The following is a 16,215-nucleotide window of genomic DNA, read 5'->3' on the forward strand; positions in this document are numbered from 1 at the left end:
GGGCGGTTGGACCGTGAACGTCCTCACAGGAGACACCCTCCAGGGCTTTCCTTTTGGACCTGTCCTTCAGCCCACCCACCCCGTCCCCAACACTGACACCTTAGAGGGACCATCACCCCATCGTCACCCCCTTTTCCATGCTGAGACCAGTTGCTGTTGTCTTGGGAGGTTATTTTCACGCCAGTCTAGGCCCTCGCTTTTTTCCTGTGACACAGTCTTGCACCTGACTCTCGGGATCCCATAAAACGCTAGGCCTGAACTCTGACTTCAGGAGGATGCATTTGAGTGCCTCCTCCCTCTTTTCCAAAATGCTGCGAGAAGTCCTTCCTACTGCTACTGGGAGGGGGTCTGCATTATAGAGGAGTTTTGGTTCTGTGTGTTTTGGCTCGGATTCGTCTTAGTCTGTCCCTGGTCTGTGTGACAAGAAGTGTCAAGATGAGATTTTTCTCTGTCTCTGACGGTAGGGTGTCCTCCCCTGGTAGAAATAGCTTGGAAATGATTTTAGGTACATTCCTGGGTGTCACGTTTGTGACAGGGCATTACAGGAATATAAAATGTGCATCCTTAGTCTGCGAAGGCCGGATCTTCCTCCACCAGGCTACATCTTGTATTGATCAGAGGCCAGACTCAGAGACAGAACAATTACGCTCTAAAGAGAGAAGGAAGTACTGATGTCTGATGACCAGTACCTAGTATGTGTTGCACATTTTGCTAAGTGCTTTTTGAAGGAGGTCGTGGGGGAACCTCAGTCACATAGAATTGGACTAATCAGTCTTTGGTTCCTAACACATTCTGATTGTTGGCCCACAGCCTTTTATGTCTATTTCAGTAATAGAACACGGGCCAAGGCAAGTAACGCGCGCTGAATGATTTTCTACACCTTTAGTGCACTTAATCCTCACAACTACCCCAAAACTTGTAGGATTCAAATGGCAGGAGAGGTACTGAGTCAAGTTTGTAGAGTTCCATTAAAAAAAAATTTTTTTTTAATTTTTTAGATGTTTATTCATTTTTGAAAGAGAGAGAGAGGGAGACAGAGCATGAGTCGGGAAGGGGCAGAGAGAGAGAGGGAGACACAGAATCTGAAGCGGGCTCCAGGCTCTGAGCGGTCAGCACACAGCTGGACGTGGGGCTCCAACCCACGAACCGTGAGATCATGACCTGAACCGATGTCGGATGCTTAACCGACTGAGCCGCCAGGAGCCCCAAGAATGTTTCTGTTATACCTTGGCCATCTCTACTGAGCCATTCCTGAATTTCTTATTTTATTACTTCTAGTAATACATGATAAATATTCCATGCCCATGCAGGATATGTTTTTGAAATATGTCTTTGTTCTAACTACTCTTAAGGGCTGGCTTTCAACATTTTCTAGCTCTATTTCCTGGCAGCCAGGACCTGGTCTCCTAGTGCGGAGGGTGCTCTGGGGCTGGTCACCAAGGCACCTGGGTCACAGGGACCTAATGTCCCAGACAGGTCAGTAAGTCACAAGCCACTGAATGTCAGAGTGGGAGGGCCTTAAAGATACCAAAGCCAGAACAACAGAGTCTTACCTCTGAGTATGGGGTGGTGTGCTCTAGAACACTCGATGGCTGAATAGCATTCTGAGTGTGCATTGGTCCCCTGGGAAGCTTTCTGGATCTGACTGCCTCACTCACTTCCTGGCTTCTGCTGGGCTGTGTTCCCAGATGAAGAAAAAAAGTTTGGTTAAGTAATTACCTAGGCTAATGTCACTGTTAATGTGGCAGAGCCGTGATTCGAATCCATTACACTCTTGTCCATTTATGATGGTAGTGCTTTGTTATTTCATTTTCCATTGCCCCTGGGTCTTGGTTCAAGATTCTTCCCGTGAAGGCTCTGTAGTGTCCGGTGTCTGCTGTCTCGGAAAGTCGGCCAGCTCGGGTCTGTTTGGGGGTCTGACCGGTGAGGTCTTCTGGCGCCCAGAACAAGTTAACCCCATTCCAAAGGACCCTGGCATCCCTGTAGCTGGGAATGGCTCTGGTACCTCTCTCGTGGTGGCTGACCCACCTCCTTGTGTCTAGTTGCCGGAATGGCGTATGGGGACTGGCCTCCAACCAGAGGCCCAGATCCAGTCTGCAGAGATCTTCCTTCTGGCCATCTTGACTGCCGTTCAGATTGTGGAGAGGATGGAGTCCCACGGCTGCCAGCTTCAAAGCTTGGAGAGGCGGACAGAGACGGCGGAGAAGAAGCTGGCGGACCGCGAGAAGACGGCCGTGGAGTTCGGGAACCAGCTGGAGGGCAAGTGGGCCGTGCTGGGGACCAGGAGTACGGGCTGCTGCAGAGGCGGCTGGAGAACATGGAGAACCTGCTGAGAAACGGGAACTTCTGGGTGCCGAGGCTGCCCCCCTGGGTGACAAGGAGCTTGGTGCCGGTGGAGAGGGCTTGCTTGCCTTCAGCAGGGTCCTCAGACTCGTAGTGGGGGGAACCCCATGTCTGCCAATGCTTGACCTCCTGGCTCTTAATGCCAGCCACGAATTGACTTGAAAGGGCTTGAAAAACCTCAGAAGTTAAGTGACACACCTGAGACGTCTCTGCCGTGGCAGACGGTGCAGGGTTTGTTGGGAGGGTTATGGTTGTGCTTGCTGCTCCAGAAGGGTCTCTGAGGGTGAGGGCTGGCTCGGGTAGGGGAATCACAGAAGATCCGTGTGGCCCTAGGAGAGGGGACGAGCACCCAGGAGCCCGGGTCCCGGATCCTTTCAGCCGCTGGGCCCTGCTCTTACCTGAAGCAGATGCGATGGAGATGAGACGGTATTTGCCCAGTGGTTTGGCCAGCGATGCCCTCTGGCCTGGGGGTAGGGAGAGGAGCCTGGAGCTGGTTTGAACCGTTCTCCAAAATGGCACTAACCCATGTTGGCGTGGGCGACCTGTACTTCAGGTGTCCCTGACTACTGAAGATGTGGCCGCGTGTCTCTCAGGGCAGGAGTGAGGCAGCCTGGAAGACAGCAGAAGGGGCCCTGCGAGCACACGAAAAGGAGCCAGGAGACATTGGTCTCCCTGGGGAAGAGGCTGGCGCCTGGGCGCTTCCAAGCCCCAAGTCCTTGGCTTTATTCCTTTATTGAATCCAATGGGCCCCTTGGATTTGAGAACCCAGAGCACTTTGAGATCGTCTGATCAGCTGTCTTCAAGCAGGAAGAAGGTATTCTTAATTCCCATTTTTTTCTGTTTAATAGAATGCAGTGCGATGCAGGGAGGTTCAAAGACTTGCCCAGGGTCTCACGGAGACTAAATGTGAGTTGGCAACTGCTCTTGGCCACACCGCCCTTCCCGTGGCCCCAGGGGCAGCTCGTACCCACACATTTACTTGCCAGCCTGTTCGTTTCTGGTGGGCAGAGGCCGCCCCCGATTTGTACTTGCATCTCTAGGACTCGCGGCACACTGAGTTCCCAGGAAGCTGCTGCACGAAGGGTTTATTGTGGGCCTGCTCTCCAGGGGTGCCCCAAGTCCAGAAAATGAGGTTCAGTCCCGGAACATGAAGTTCTTCGGGCTGTGGGCGAAGAGCCAGTACGTGGGCGCTCGCGTGTCGGTGTGAGACACGGCTGGGCCGGTTTTGTCTCTTCCACACTCCCCTCCCGTCTCAGCTTGCACACCTGAATCCTCCCACTGCTTTGAGCGGCTCAGCAGTTAGCTTTCTGTCCTCTCTCCTCCTTGGGAGGCTGGGGCCCAGAGCCTTCCTTCCCTTTGCCTGGCCACAGGTTTTCCTCTTCCAGAAGGTGGACCCGGGGTGCTGCGAGGCCTCCGGCTGAGGGGAGCGCCTGGAAGGGAGGGCCTCAGTAGGCCTGTGCCGCAGGGTACACGCACTGAGAGCTGACCTCCACGTGGGACTCGCTCCCCGTCCCGGGCCTCTGTCTCCCCATCTGGCAAGTTGGGTGGCTGGACCAAGTGACTTTGGGTTCTCCCTGCCTTTCTTGGATTCCACTTTGTCCCCTGTGGGGGCAGCAGGACCAGAGCCTTCTTCCTGGCCTGGTCAGGAGCACTGCCTGCCTGGGGAGCACAGGCGCTCTGCCGTGCCCCAAGCTCAGTGCTGTCCTCCACACGTCTTCACGGGGGTGGACCCTACTCCGAACCTCCAGCGGGCACCCTTTCCCTGCAGGGCCTGCGGAGGCGAGCCCCATCACCGCCTTCATGCGGCCTAGGCCCCCTTTCCTCCCTCCTAGACTGTGCCACCACCAAGCCTCTGGACCCCAGGGGAGGGGGAGGCAGAGCAGCGTGAGAGCCCCCACAGCCTGTCCCCTCAAGACGAGTGCAGGCCCAGCCCCCACCCTCACCTGTACGGGCATTCTGGTATCGGGAGTCCCCTCTCCACCCCCCCCCCCGCCCCCCGTGTGGAGAAACAGAGACAGGGGAGGGTGCAGTGAGCTGCCGACGGGTGGGGCCACATCCGGGTGTCCTGGCCCCCCTCCCCGGGACCCTACACGGCCCTTTGGGCAGTTAAACGAATGATGAGCCAATAGTAGCTCGGTTTTTCTTTCTCAGATGACCACAGTTCATCTGATCAATATGCAGTTTTGAAAGCCTTTTTTGGGAGGGGTGAGGTGAGGAACCCTTGATTTGAATGACAGCTGGGAGCATATAACCCAGGGCAAGGCGGGACCGCTCTGGTTGAAGCAGGGCACAGTACCCTGGAGGCCCCTTCTCTCCGAACCCCAAGGTCATGCATGCCAAGACACCTGTTCCCTGCTTTCTAGACTCAGATATTTTACTGGGGAGAAAGGCTGACTTTGAAAGCAGGTTCTCTGGGGAGGCGAATGAAGTCACATTGACCTCAGAGCTGGAAGAAGGCGGAGACTGAGCAGGATGCTGAGTCTCCTGTAAGATGAGAAAGGGGAGCCTAGCACCCGGGCCCTCTGCAGCGGGACGAAGCAGCGAGTGGGAGAGCGGGTAGGCCGTGCTCTCCGTTGGCCTCTGTGAGCGCTCCCACCCCAGGAGCCTGGGGAGGTGGTGTGGGGCTCCCGCGGCCGCCAGGCTGGGCCTCTGTGCCGTTGAGGGAAGACTAGGCTGTTTCTAGGCTTCGGCAGCCACGGTTCCAGGCGGCGGCGGCTCGCAGGGAGGTACCCCTGTGCCAGAGGCCCCGGCCCCAGCTCTGCCATGGTGCTGGGGTTTGCTCCTGAGTTGGGCTCAAGTGAGCACTGGGGAGGTGGGAGAATGAGGTCCTCGGGGGCACTTGGGTCTGTCCTGCGGCCTGAGAACTCCCTGCCGTTTTGACAGTTACTTTCTTGCATTCCACCCTCTCTGTAAGCTTTTCCAGACTCCACAGGAGAGAGCTCTGTTTCCTCCCTGGCCCCCAGGACAGGCTTTGCCCTCTGGGGCTGTTTTTGTACCCTCTGCTGTGAACACGGGGGCGCCGGAGACCTCTTTATTTACTGGACGCTTCCACAGGCAGGTTCTTCCTCTGGAGTCCTAGGAAAAGTGCAGATGTGGTTCTCGTCCAGTACGTCTGGGTGGGGTCGGGGTTCCCACAGGTTCCTCAGGGAACCCCGGGCAGGTCCACATTTGAGAACCAGGGTCGGCCATCTCGAACAGAGATTACCAGCCTCTACCCTTTGCACGCGTTTGCATTTTGACTCCACAGATGTTTTCTCACAAGAGAACATTCTCACGGAGAAATGCAAAGAGTGCGGGTGAAGCTGACGGGCTCTCTGTGGTGGCCGCCCTCCCCACCGCACCCCTCCCGAGGGCCCCCACACTGTCACTGTGCTGTGTGGCATTTCAGGCTCCTCTCTCACGCAGTTTCATACACGTGGGAACTGGGGAAAGACGCAGAGTTGAAACGACAGGGAGGCCGTGCCGTGGGTACCGACCTGCAGCTTCTCACTTAACAAAATGTCCTAAGAACCTTCGGGAAAAGGTGGGGCGCGTTTTGATCCGCGTCACTCTCTGGGAGCCTGGGCTGGCCGCACGGTGGGAACTTGGTGTCCGGGGCCCAGTCCGTCGTGTAGCCAGCCTGGTGGCCCTGCTGGCCGTCTCCCCAGCATGACTGCAGCATCGCAGAAGGGGACACACTGAGCCCTCGTAGTTCTAGGGACAGAATCTGGCTCAGCCTTGCATGGTGTGGATAGCCATTAGATACTGGTGGCCTAGAATGTTCTCCATTCGCTCATTTATGTAACAAAAAGTGAGCCTACCCTGATGCCTGAGGCAGGAAGGAGGGGCAGGAATGACTCCCTGTGCCCACCTTGGGTCTTAGAGATCTTAGAGACTGGTGCCCTTGGTGAGGTCATTAGCCCTCCGAGGACATTTGCTCCCCACCACTGTGGCATGCAGGCTGTGTGACGGGCTGAATAAACAAAACAAAGTAATGAAACAGCAACTTAGACAAGATAGTGGTGACTGGTGCTGTCCCCGGACAGGCTCTTGGTGTCACAGGCCCAGGCTGCTTCCAGTTCGTTGCTCTATCCTTCCTCAGATGTGGCTTGTTGCCGTGGTTCAAGACGGCTCACTCCCGTGTCTGTAGCCAGTAAGAAGGAAGCAAGAAGGCGGGCGGTGTTCTTGCCCTTTAAGGTCAACGTTGATTTATTGCTTGAAAAAAAAAATTTCTTTTAGTTTTACTTTTTAAAAAAATTTACATCCAAGTTAGCATACAGTGAAACAATGATTTCAGGACTAGATTCCTTAAAGCCCCTTCCCCGTTTAGCCCATCCCCCCTCCCACAACCCCTCCACTAACCCTGCTTGTTCTCCATATTTAAGAGTCTCTTCTGTTTTGTCCCCCTCCCTGTTTTTCTATTATTTTTGTTTCCCTTCCCTTACGTTCGTCTGTTTTGTCCGCATATGCCTGAAGTCGTATGATTTTTGTCTTTCTCTGACTAATTTCACTTAGCGTAAGACCCTCCAGTGCCATCCACGTAGTTGCAAATGGCAAGATTTCATTCTTTTTGATTGCCGAATAATACTCCATCGTATGTATAGACCACACCTCCTTTATCCATCCATCCATCAGTGGACATTTGGTCTCTTTCCATACTTTGGCTCTTGTCGATAGTGCTGCTAGAAACATGGGGGTGCATGTGTCCCTTCGAAACAGCACACCTGTATCCCATGGATAAATGCCTGGTACTGCAATTGCTGGGTCGTAGGGTAGTTGGGTTGTAGGGTAGTTCTTTTTTTTTTTTAATTTTTTTTAACGTTTATTTATTTTTGAGAGAAAGAGAGCGTGAGGGGGAGAGGGGCAGAGAGAGAGGGAGACACAGAATCGGAAGCAGGCTCCAGGCTCTGAGCTGTCAGCACAGAGCCCAACGCAGGGCTTGAACTCACGAACCGTGAGATCATGACCTGAGCCAAAGTTGGATGCTCAACCGACTGAGCCAGCCAGGCGCCCCAGGGTAGTTCTAGTTTTAGTTTTTTTGAGGAACCTCCATACTGTTTTCCAGAGTAGCTGCACTAGCTTGCATTCCCCCCCAATTTTTTTAATGTTTATTTATTTTTGAGAGAGAGAGAGAGAGACAGAGTGTGAGCAGGGAGGGGCAGACAGAGAGGAAGACAGAATCCGAAGCGGGCTCCAGGCTCCGAGCTGTCAGCACAGAGCCAGATACTGGGCTCAAACCCATGAACCATGAGATCATGACCTGAGCCGAAGTCAGATGCTCAACCGACTGAGCCAGCCAGGTGCCCCTATTTACTTCTTATTTAATAAGCACATATTTAGTACTTACAATGTATTTTATCGGTACCGACCAGGTGAAGCCTCATTACAACCTTTTGTTTACTCACATTATAGATAAAGAGACCAAGGCGCTGGGCAGTGCATTGCCCCGTGTCACGTAGCTGTGGACGCAGAGCCTGTCACATCGCACTGATGACCAGCCACACACCGCATCTGCTTGCAGGGGAGGCCCGGAAACAGGGTCTTTAGGTGGCCACGTGCCACATCTCCACCGGGAGGAGATGCCACCTCAGGAAGCCGCTCTCTTTGCTCCTCCTCGTCCGTCCAGGTTTCATCCTGAGATGGCGGCGACCCCGTCCCCTCTTCAGGCTCCACTTCTGATCCCAGTTCTCTTGCCGTTTCCACCGCGTCCGCAGTGACGTCCTCCGCGGAGGTCCTGAACCTTCCATTTGTAAAAGACAGGATCGGTGAAGCACAAGAAAGCAGAGCGCAAGACAATGAGATCGGCCTGTACGGAGAATAAAAAGCACGGCTGGTACAGGCTCCCCCAGAACCTGGAGCTCACAGCGGCCTTGGTCCCCAGGGTCCCACCCTCCCTGGGACCCCAGCAGACCAGGGAAGCCGACCGGTGGCGAAGCATGGCCTCTGTGTTGGGTAGGAGGCCGGAGGGAGGTGAGAAGAGCTGAACAGTGGGGGGAGAGGGAAGGAGAAGGGCGCAGGGAGGAGGGCGGACGCCGTGCAGGGGAGGGTTAGAGATGCCGGTGAGTGAGGACGGGGCCTCCAGAGTTCCAGCTTCTGCGTGTGGGTCCCAGCTGTGTGTCCTCCGGCCGCGGGGGAGCCGAGGTCAAGGCACTGCGGGACCGGGGATGGGGGAGGCTCATCACCACGGATGCACAAGCAGAGAGCAGAGGAGCCGAGGCCTGGGCCATCGGGCCGGCGAGGAAGCATCCTGGAGGCCGCGCAGGCAGGATCCCACCCAGACCCCACGCTCGCCACAGAGCCTGCGGCGGGGCTCGATCGGGCCACCCTGGGATGGTGACCCAAGCCCAATCAAGAGTCGGACGCTCAACCGACTGAGCCACTGCTGTTGGTGGCTGGCCCAGGCTCTACCCACACTCTGTATGGCCAGTCTTCAGTCTTCCTGATGTGCGTTCTCATGTGACGCAGTCGTATCTCATCGTGGCTTGTGTTGTCGTCGGTGTCGTTTCTTAGCACGAGCTGGCGTGGGAGTGGGGGTGGGGGCGCAGGGGGAGGGAGAGAGAGAATCCCACGCCCCGCGCAGAGCCTCACTTGAGGCTCCGTCTCCCAACCGTGAGGTCATAACCGGCGCCGAAATCGAGAGTTGGCCGCTTCCCCGACCCAGCCGCCCACGCGTCCCGATCTCATTGTGGTTTTAATTTTTATTTCCCTCATTACCAATGATGTGGAAGATACCCTTCTGTGCTTGCTGCCATCATACGTCTTCTTTGGTGAGGTGTCTGTGCAGGTCTTCTGTCCGTTTTTTTGTTTTTTTTTTTCATTTGGGTTGTTTTCTTCTGACTCCGTTTTGAAAGTTCTCTGTATTTAATGGTGCAAGTTCTGTGTCAGATACGCGGCTTGCAGACACTTCCTCCCGGTCTGTGACTTGTCGTTTCACTCTCTTAACAGTGTCTTTCAAAGACCGAAAGTGCTTAATTTTGATGAATTCCAGTTTATCAAGTGAGCTTTTGGTGTCGTGTCTAAGAAAATTTTGCCTAACTTGGGGCACCTGACTTGCTCAGTCGGTGGAGGGTGCGACTCTTGATCTCGGGGCTGTGAGTTCGAGCCCCGTATTGGGTGGAGAGATTCCTTAAAAATAAAATCTTTAAAAGAAAAAGAAAGAAAAGAAAAGAAAAGAAAGAAAGAAAGAAAGAGAAAGAAAGAAAGAAGGAAGGAAGGAAGGAAGGAAGGAAGGAAGGAAGGAAGGAAAGAAGGAAGGAAGGAAGGAAAGAAAGAAAGAAAGAAAGAAAGAAAGAAAGAAAGAAAAAGAAAGAAAGGTTTTGCCTAATTCAAAGCCACACCCCTGGCTCTCAATCTCAGAGAGAAGCCAGTTTTCTTTAATGGTTGGAAATACCACATATCAGGAAACGCTTTATGAAATTTTCCACGTAAGAACCCGAATATTTCTGTTTTACAGTATGATGGTGTAAAAAGTGCCCGTTTCTTCCTCAACACGATGCAGCAGGAGCACCACCTCTTGAACGTTTTGTGTCACAAACCGGTCGGGGAGCCTCCCCGTCCTGTCATCTCTCCCCGCGGCTGCCGTGACCCCGTTCTGTTAGAATTCGCGTCACCGGGTTGGAAACGGCACGGCCCTGCACTGCTTAGAACCCACCTGCCCTGCTCTCCTGAGTAATTGGACATTTTGGCCATGTTTACGTGGGGTTTCGTTCTCAGTGAGCACAGTTAACTCAAACAGTGTCAACCGCCCCTTCCCTCTCCCCAGTGCCTCCGCCGCGACTGTCCTCATAGCGTCTGTCTTTCTGGCCACCTCCCGAGGGGCCAGGCCTAACCAGAGGCCTCTCTCCCCTGCACCCACGCCAGCTCCTTCCGCCTCCCTGTCCTGCCAGCCCCAGGGGCACACCGTTGGCTCTTTAGGCCCTTGGAGCCACTTCTGGGGCAACTGTCCGAACAAGCCTTCTTCCCAGAGGGCGCTGGCGTGACACCCGATGTCACCCGATGTCACCGGGGTGGGAAGGGAGTCCGAGGGACGGAAGACCCACGCGGAGCGGGAGCCAGCCAGCAGCCTCACTGCCGGCCTTCTGGCCGGGGAAGGTGCCCATCCGGCTGGGCTCGCCTGGGGTCACGGAGGTTCCGTAGAAGGGGGGGGCAGGCCCCAGGACGCCTAGCCAGGGGCCAGGTCCCCCTTGGTCCGCCTCAGGTTGCCACCTCCTTCCCCTACAGTCAGTTGGAACTAAAAATATCACCCCCTGGGGTCAACGGGCCGGTGGACCCGATGGGAGGGGTCTGCGGTCAATTTTGGGGTGTCCCCGCGGCCTCAGGGGGAGAGCACCAAACGTGTGGACTCACTTCGGGTGCTCGGTCACTTCGCACCGCAGCCCGGGGGCTCTGGGGCCTGCCTCAGTATTTCTGCCCCAAAGGGCTACTTCCCCAAAGCCCTGCGAGCGGCATAGACTATGGAAGACTCCTTCTCCGGGGGGGAAAGGCACCGGGAGGGGTTGATAGGGACTCGGGTGGGTGGGGGCAGGGTGGGAAGAGCCTTCTTTGGCTGGGTCTCCCGCCAGTCCCCAGCCTTTCAGATCAGGGGACCGTCCCTCCCCTCCCCTGGCCGCCTCCCCGTTCTCGCTGCCCACACGGAGCGACCTGCCTTTGCTCCGGTCTTGGGAGCCGTGGCTTTCCATGCCCTGGGGGCTCACAAGCGATCCCGGCGGACACCCCTCCTCGAGCGGGAAGCTGGAGCTGTGCCCCAGATTCCCGCACGGTATTTCGGGGGCTGAGCGGGTGAGCGTATGGTGGAAAGGGAGAAAGGGGTCCTCTGCGTCTCGGGGGGTGGCGTCGGGACCAGCTTCCTGTCCCGGAGCTGCTCTTCTACCCGGACAGAGACCCCTCGCCTCAGCGCCCCAGCTCAGGGAGGAAGAGGAAGTGGGGAGGCGAAGGGAGGACCAGCCTGGCACGCGGGAGCTGGTTAGTAGGTGTGGAGATGTGAACGCAGGAGTGAGCGACGAGAGGGAGAGCCGGGCTGTCAGCGGGCAGGCTGCCCGCCTCCAGGAACTTGGCCGTCACGGTCCAGGGACAAGTCAACTGCACAGTCCAAGAGGTGCAGTTAAGGCTCAGAGGCAGGCCTGGGGGTATAGCTCAGGGGCAGAGCATTTGACTGCAGATCAAGAGGTCCCCGGTTCAAATCCGGGTGCCCCCTTGCCGAGGTCACTTTTGGCCATGAAGTCCTCAAGAAGAGGCCAGCAGTTCTCATGCGGCCGGGTGTCTGGGTCCTGTTCTGTCCTCATCTCTAGGGTGGCGGTGAGGGTTCCATGAGGGCACGGCTGGTCATGCTGTGCCACAGGCTGTCCCCCACAGACAGTGTCCGGGAGCACCCTCACTGCATTAGCAGGAATCTAGACTTCCAGAACGTTTCTTGGCACACCTTCCTTGTGACCTCGTTCTCCAGCCTCCCTGATGTGCAGATACACCTGACCCATTCTTTAAAAACATTTTTGGGGGTGCTGGGTGGCTCAGTTGAGTGTCCCACTCTTTTTTCTTTTTAATGTTTGTTTATTTTGAGAGAGAGGGAAAGAGGGAGAGACAGACAGCAAGTGGGGGAAGGGCAGAGAGAGAGAGAGAGGGAGAGAATCCCAAGCAGGCTCCGTGCTGTCAGCACAGAGCCCGATGCAGGGCTCGAACCAACGAACTGTGAGATCATGACCTGAGGCGATATCAGGAGTCTGATTCTTAACCGACTGAGCCACCTAGGCGCCCTAAGTGTCCGACTGTTGATTTTGGCTCAGGTCATGATCCCATGGTTGTGGGATGGACCCCTGCATCAGGCTCTGCACTCAGCATGGAGCCTAAGATTGTCTGTCTGTCTCTCTCTCTCTCTTTCTCTGCCCCTCCCCCACTTTCTAAAAACAAAAAATTATTAAAAACATTCTTTGTTCTTGGGGCACCTGGGTGTCTCAGTCAGTGAAGCGTCCAACTTTGCCTTGGGTCATGATCTCACGGTTTGTGAGTTCGAGCCCCGCGTTGGGCTCTATACCTACTTACAGCTCGGAGCCTGGAGCCTGCTTCCGATTCTGCTGTCTCCCTCTCTCCGCCCCTCCCCTGCTCAGGCTCTGTCTCTCTCTCAAAAAAAATGAATGAACACTAAACAAAAATTAAAAAACAAAACAAAAATCTTTGTTCGTACTCCTCCCTTGGCCTTATTCCTCCTTGGCCTCCTCTACTTCTTCATGTAGCGGGCTCCTCCTTGTCCACGTCCTCCAGAAAGTTCTTTGTCCATGAATGAATGAGTGACACAGTGAGCACCTTCCCCGAGGCTTGGAGTCGGTAGGAGGCTCTCCCTGGGATGAGTGTGAGGTTCCCAGAAACAACCACACTCATCCTGATGAGAGCAAAACACAGGCGCGCAGAGATCCTGAGTGCGGTGCCTGGGTGAAAAGGCGATGATGGGAAGCCATAGGCAGGTGGGGGCATAGCTCAGGGGTAGAGCATTTGACTGCAGATCAAGAGGTCCCCGGTTCAAATCCGGGTGCCCCCTCTCCTCCCTTTTAAATTACTGAAGCAGGTATTGGAATTACTGCCTCCATTAAGTTAATGCTCTGTCTTGGGATGATAATTTAGGATCTGCACCCAGACCAGCCCCAAGAATCCGTCCCCGAGCATCATCCAGACAATAGCTCCTGGGATCACATTGGACTGAAGAGGCTGACGAAATTGGCCCCGTCCGCTCCCACCTACCTGGGGACTCTTGACCTTCGTGGCCTGCGGGGGGACATCACTTTCCTTCTCTTAATGTCTCATTTTTCTCGACCTTGTTATAATCTCCAGAGAGAAGGCGATCTCTTTGTTCTTACTGCCTCCACGTGTTCAGTATGGACATACATCTTCCTACTCCCCGGGAGGGACTGTGCGGATGAGAGAACATATCAAAAGCAGAGCCTCTGTTCTCTCCCTGGGGATTTCTCAGAGGTGCTGTCTCCACCACAGCCTTAGACCCACTGCATCCTCCCTGCTCCCTCCTTAAAACGCAGGATGGGTATGAAGAATCCTGCAGAGGGGCGCCTGGTGGCTCTGTCGGTTAGGCCTCCGACTTCGGCTCAGGTCATGATCTCGCCGTTCGTGAGTTCGAGCGCCGCGTTGGGCTCTGGGCTGCTAGCTCGGAGCCTGGAGTCTGCTTCGGATTCTGTGTCTCCCACACTCTCTGCCCCTCCCCCAGCTCACACTCTGTCTCTCTCTCTCTCAAAAATAAAAAAATAAAAACATTAATTAAAAAAAGAATCTTGCAGAGCAATCTCCACGTTCCTTAAAGAGAAAAGTAATTTGAAATGATCTTTCCTAGGAGGACAAATAAAGAAGCTGGGAAATATTGCCAAACAGCTCATTAAAAGCCTCAAAGGGCTTTGGGACGCCAGGGTGGCTCAACTGGTTAAGTGTCTGACTCTTGGTTTCGGCTCAGGTCATGATCGTGCAGTCTGTGAGCCTGAGCCCCACGTCGGGCTCTGTGCTGACAGTGCAGAGCCTGCTTGGGATTCTCTCTCTCCCCCCCGCCCCTCCCCTACACATGCGTGCATGCTCTCTCTCTCCCTCTGTCAAAATAAATTAAAAAACTTAAAAAGCCTCAAAGAGCTCACTGGTTAGATAGGAACTAACTAGTTAGATAGCTAACTAGTTAGAAGGGTGGAGATTCAGAACAAATGCGAAACATGGGGCAGCTGGGTGGCTCGGTTGATTAAGCGTGGGACTTCGTCTCAGGTCGCGGTCTTGCCGTTTGTGAGTTCGAGCCCCGCGTCGGGCTCTGTGCTGACAGCTCGGAGCCTGGAGCCTGCTTTGGATTCTGTGTCCCTCCTTTCTCTCTGCCCCTCCCCCACTCCTGCTCTGTCTCGCTCTGTCTGTCAAAAATAAATAAATGTTAAAAAAAAAAATTTAAAGAACAAGTGGGAAACAGGAAGAGAAGCTCTACATGAGAAGCTGCTTTGGGCCTCAGTCCAGAAGAGGCAGGGGAGAGCCTAAGTGAACTTCTGGAAGTCTCTCAGGACCAGGGGCTAGAAGTCTGGGCCCACCTAGAAGGTAAACTGAATGAAAATAGCTCCTGCAAGAATTTGTAGCTGGTCTTTGTGTCATTCGAATGGCCCAGAAAACTCAAGCCTTGAAATTATCTTAAGGTATCCTGACTGCTAGAGCCCCTCAAATACCTGCAAAAAACAAAGGAAGGATATTATCATCTCCACCTGGCTTCAAATTAGTCCTACAAATACATTTTTGAATACATTGTTCAGTAGGCAGTCAAGAATAACTATGTACACAAGGAGGCAAAAACCACCAATAAAAATCAATAGAAAGAACAGGCCGCAGAACTAAACACAGGAACTTTTGTATTAGAACATGCAAAAACACACTATACAAAGATAATGCTTACTGTTTTCAAGAAGGTAAGAGACAAGCTTGAAAATTTCAGTAGGAAGCTGGAAAGCATAAGCAATAACTAAGAGGATATGAAATGAGAACATAGAAATTTTATATCTACAAATCAATAACTAAAATTAAAATCTCAATGGGGGTGCCTAGGTGGCCCAGTCGCTTAAGAGTTAGACTTCAGCTCGGGTCATGATCTCATGGTTTGTGAATTTGAGCCCTTCAGTGGGCTTTCTGCTGTCAGCACAGAGCTGGCTTTGGATCCTCTGTCCCCCCTCTCTCTCTGCCCCTTCCCCACTGGTTCTCTCTGTCTCTCAAAATAAATAAATAAACTTAAAAACAAAAACCTCAATGAATACGTCCATGTTACTGTCAGTGAATAGTTTCAGCCAAAGAGAAAATCGTGAATTAGAACATTAGAATGAAAAACTGTCCATTAGAAAGCATGCAGAGAGAAAAGCATAGCAAACACAGAATAGAGAGTAACAAATTTAGAGGATACAATGAGAAAGTCTCATGTACATTGAAATGGACTCCTGGAAGAGAAAATGAAGTAGATGGAATATTTGAGGAGACAGAGGCTAAGACAGTTTTGCAGCTTAGGAGTTACTGTAGTAAAATTGCAGAAAATCAGAGACAAGAAACTCACAAACATCATGAAAAGAAGACCCATTACTTTCAATGAGTTCCAATGAGACACAACAGTGAGTTTTCAAGAGCAACAATGGAAACCAGAAAACAGTGGAATTGCATCTACTGAAATACCATAACTGTTAACATAAAATTCTGTATTCAGGTAAAATATCCTTCATGAGTCGAAGGTAAAGTAAAGACAATTTCAGACAAATAAAAACGGAAAGAACTCATCCACAGTCTGCATGTGCTAAAGGAAATTCTAAGCGGTATATTCTAAGCAGCAGGGAGATGATTTGGACGGAAGAACGGATGTAGGAAGGAAGACAGAGGCAGAGAAACAGTAAATATCTGAATACATCTAAGTGAGCGTTGACTGTATTAAAAAAAACAATAATGAGGTTGACACAACTTATGGAATAATGAAAAAGGCAAAAGCTGCATATAGGTTGGGAGGAAAGTAAATGGAATTAAAAGTATTGTAAGATGCTTGTATTACTTGTGTAGAGGGTAAAGCCATTGGTTAGCCATATACTTTGAGAAATAGCTATGCATATGGAGAAGAAACATCATTTATATTTTTCAAACTATCAGGGGGAAATAATAGCATTATAAAAATCTCAGTCAAACAGAGAAAGAAAGGGAGAAAAACATAAACACTATAAATTGAAAGCATAAAATAAGGAGGTAGATTTGAATACAAATACATCAGCAATTACATTAAAAGTAAATAAGTTTAGGGGCGCCTGGGTGGCGCAGTCGGTTAAGCGTCCGACTTCAGCCAGGTCACGATCTCGCGGTCCGTGAGTTCGAGCCCCGCGTCAGGCTCTGGGCTGATGGCTCGGAGCCTGGAGCCTG

At 53.0% G+C, this 16,215-nt stretch overlaps 2 non-coding genes across 2 annotated transcripts; both read left to right on the forward strand.

Moving 5' to 3' along the window:
- Positions 1 to 11,443: 11,443 nt before the first annotated feature.
- TRNAC-GCA (transfer RNA cysteine (anticodon GCA)) lies at positions 11,444 to 11,515 on the forward strand. Its single transcript has one exon. It is a non-coding gene; the product is annotated as a tRNA-Cys (tRNA).
- Positions 11,516 to 12,778: 1,263 nt separating this feature from the next.
- Positions 12,779 to 12,850, forward strand: TRNAC-GCA (transfer RNA cysteine (anticodon GCA)). The gene has a single exon. It is a non-coding gene; the product is annotated as a tRNA-Cys (tRNA).
- Positions 12,851 to 16,215: the final 3,365 nt, after the last annotated feature.

This window comes from Panthera onca, chromosome A2, assembly GCF_046562875.1.
Source record: "Panthera onca isolate mPanOnc1 chromosome A2, mPanOnc1 haplotype 2, whole genome shotgun sequence".
Taxonomy (NCBI): Eukaryota; Metazoa; Chordata; class Mammalia; order Carnivora; family Felidae; genus Panthera; species Panthera onca.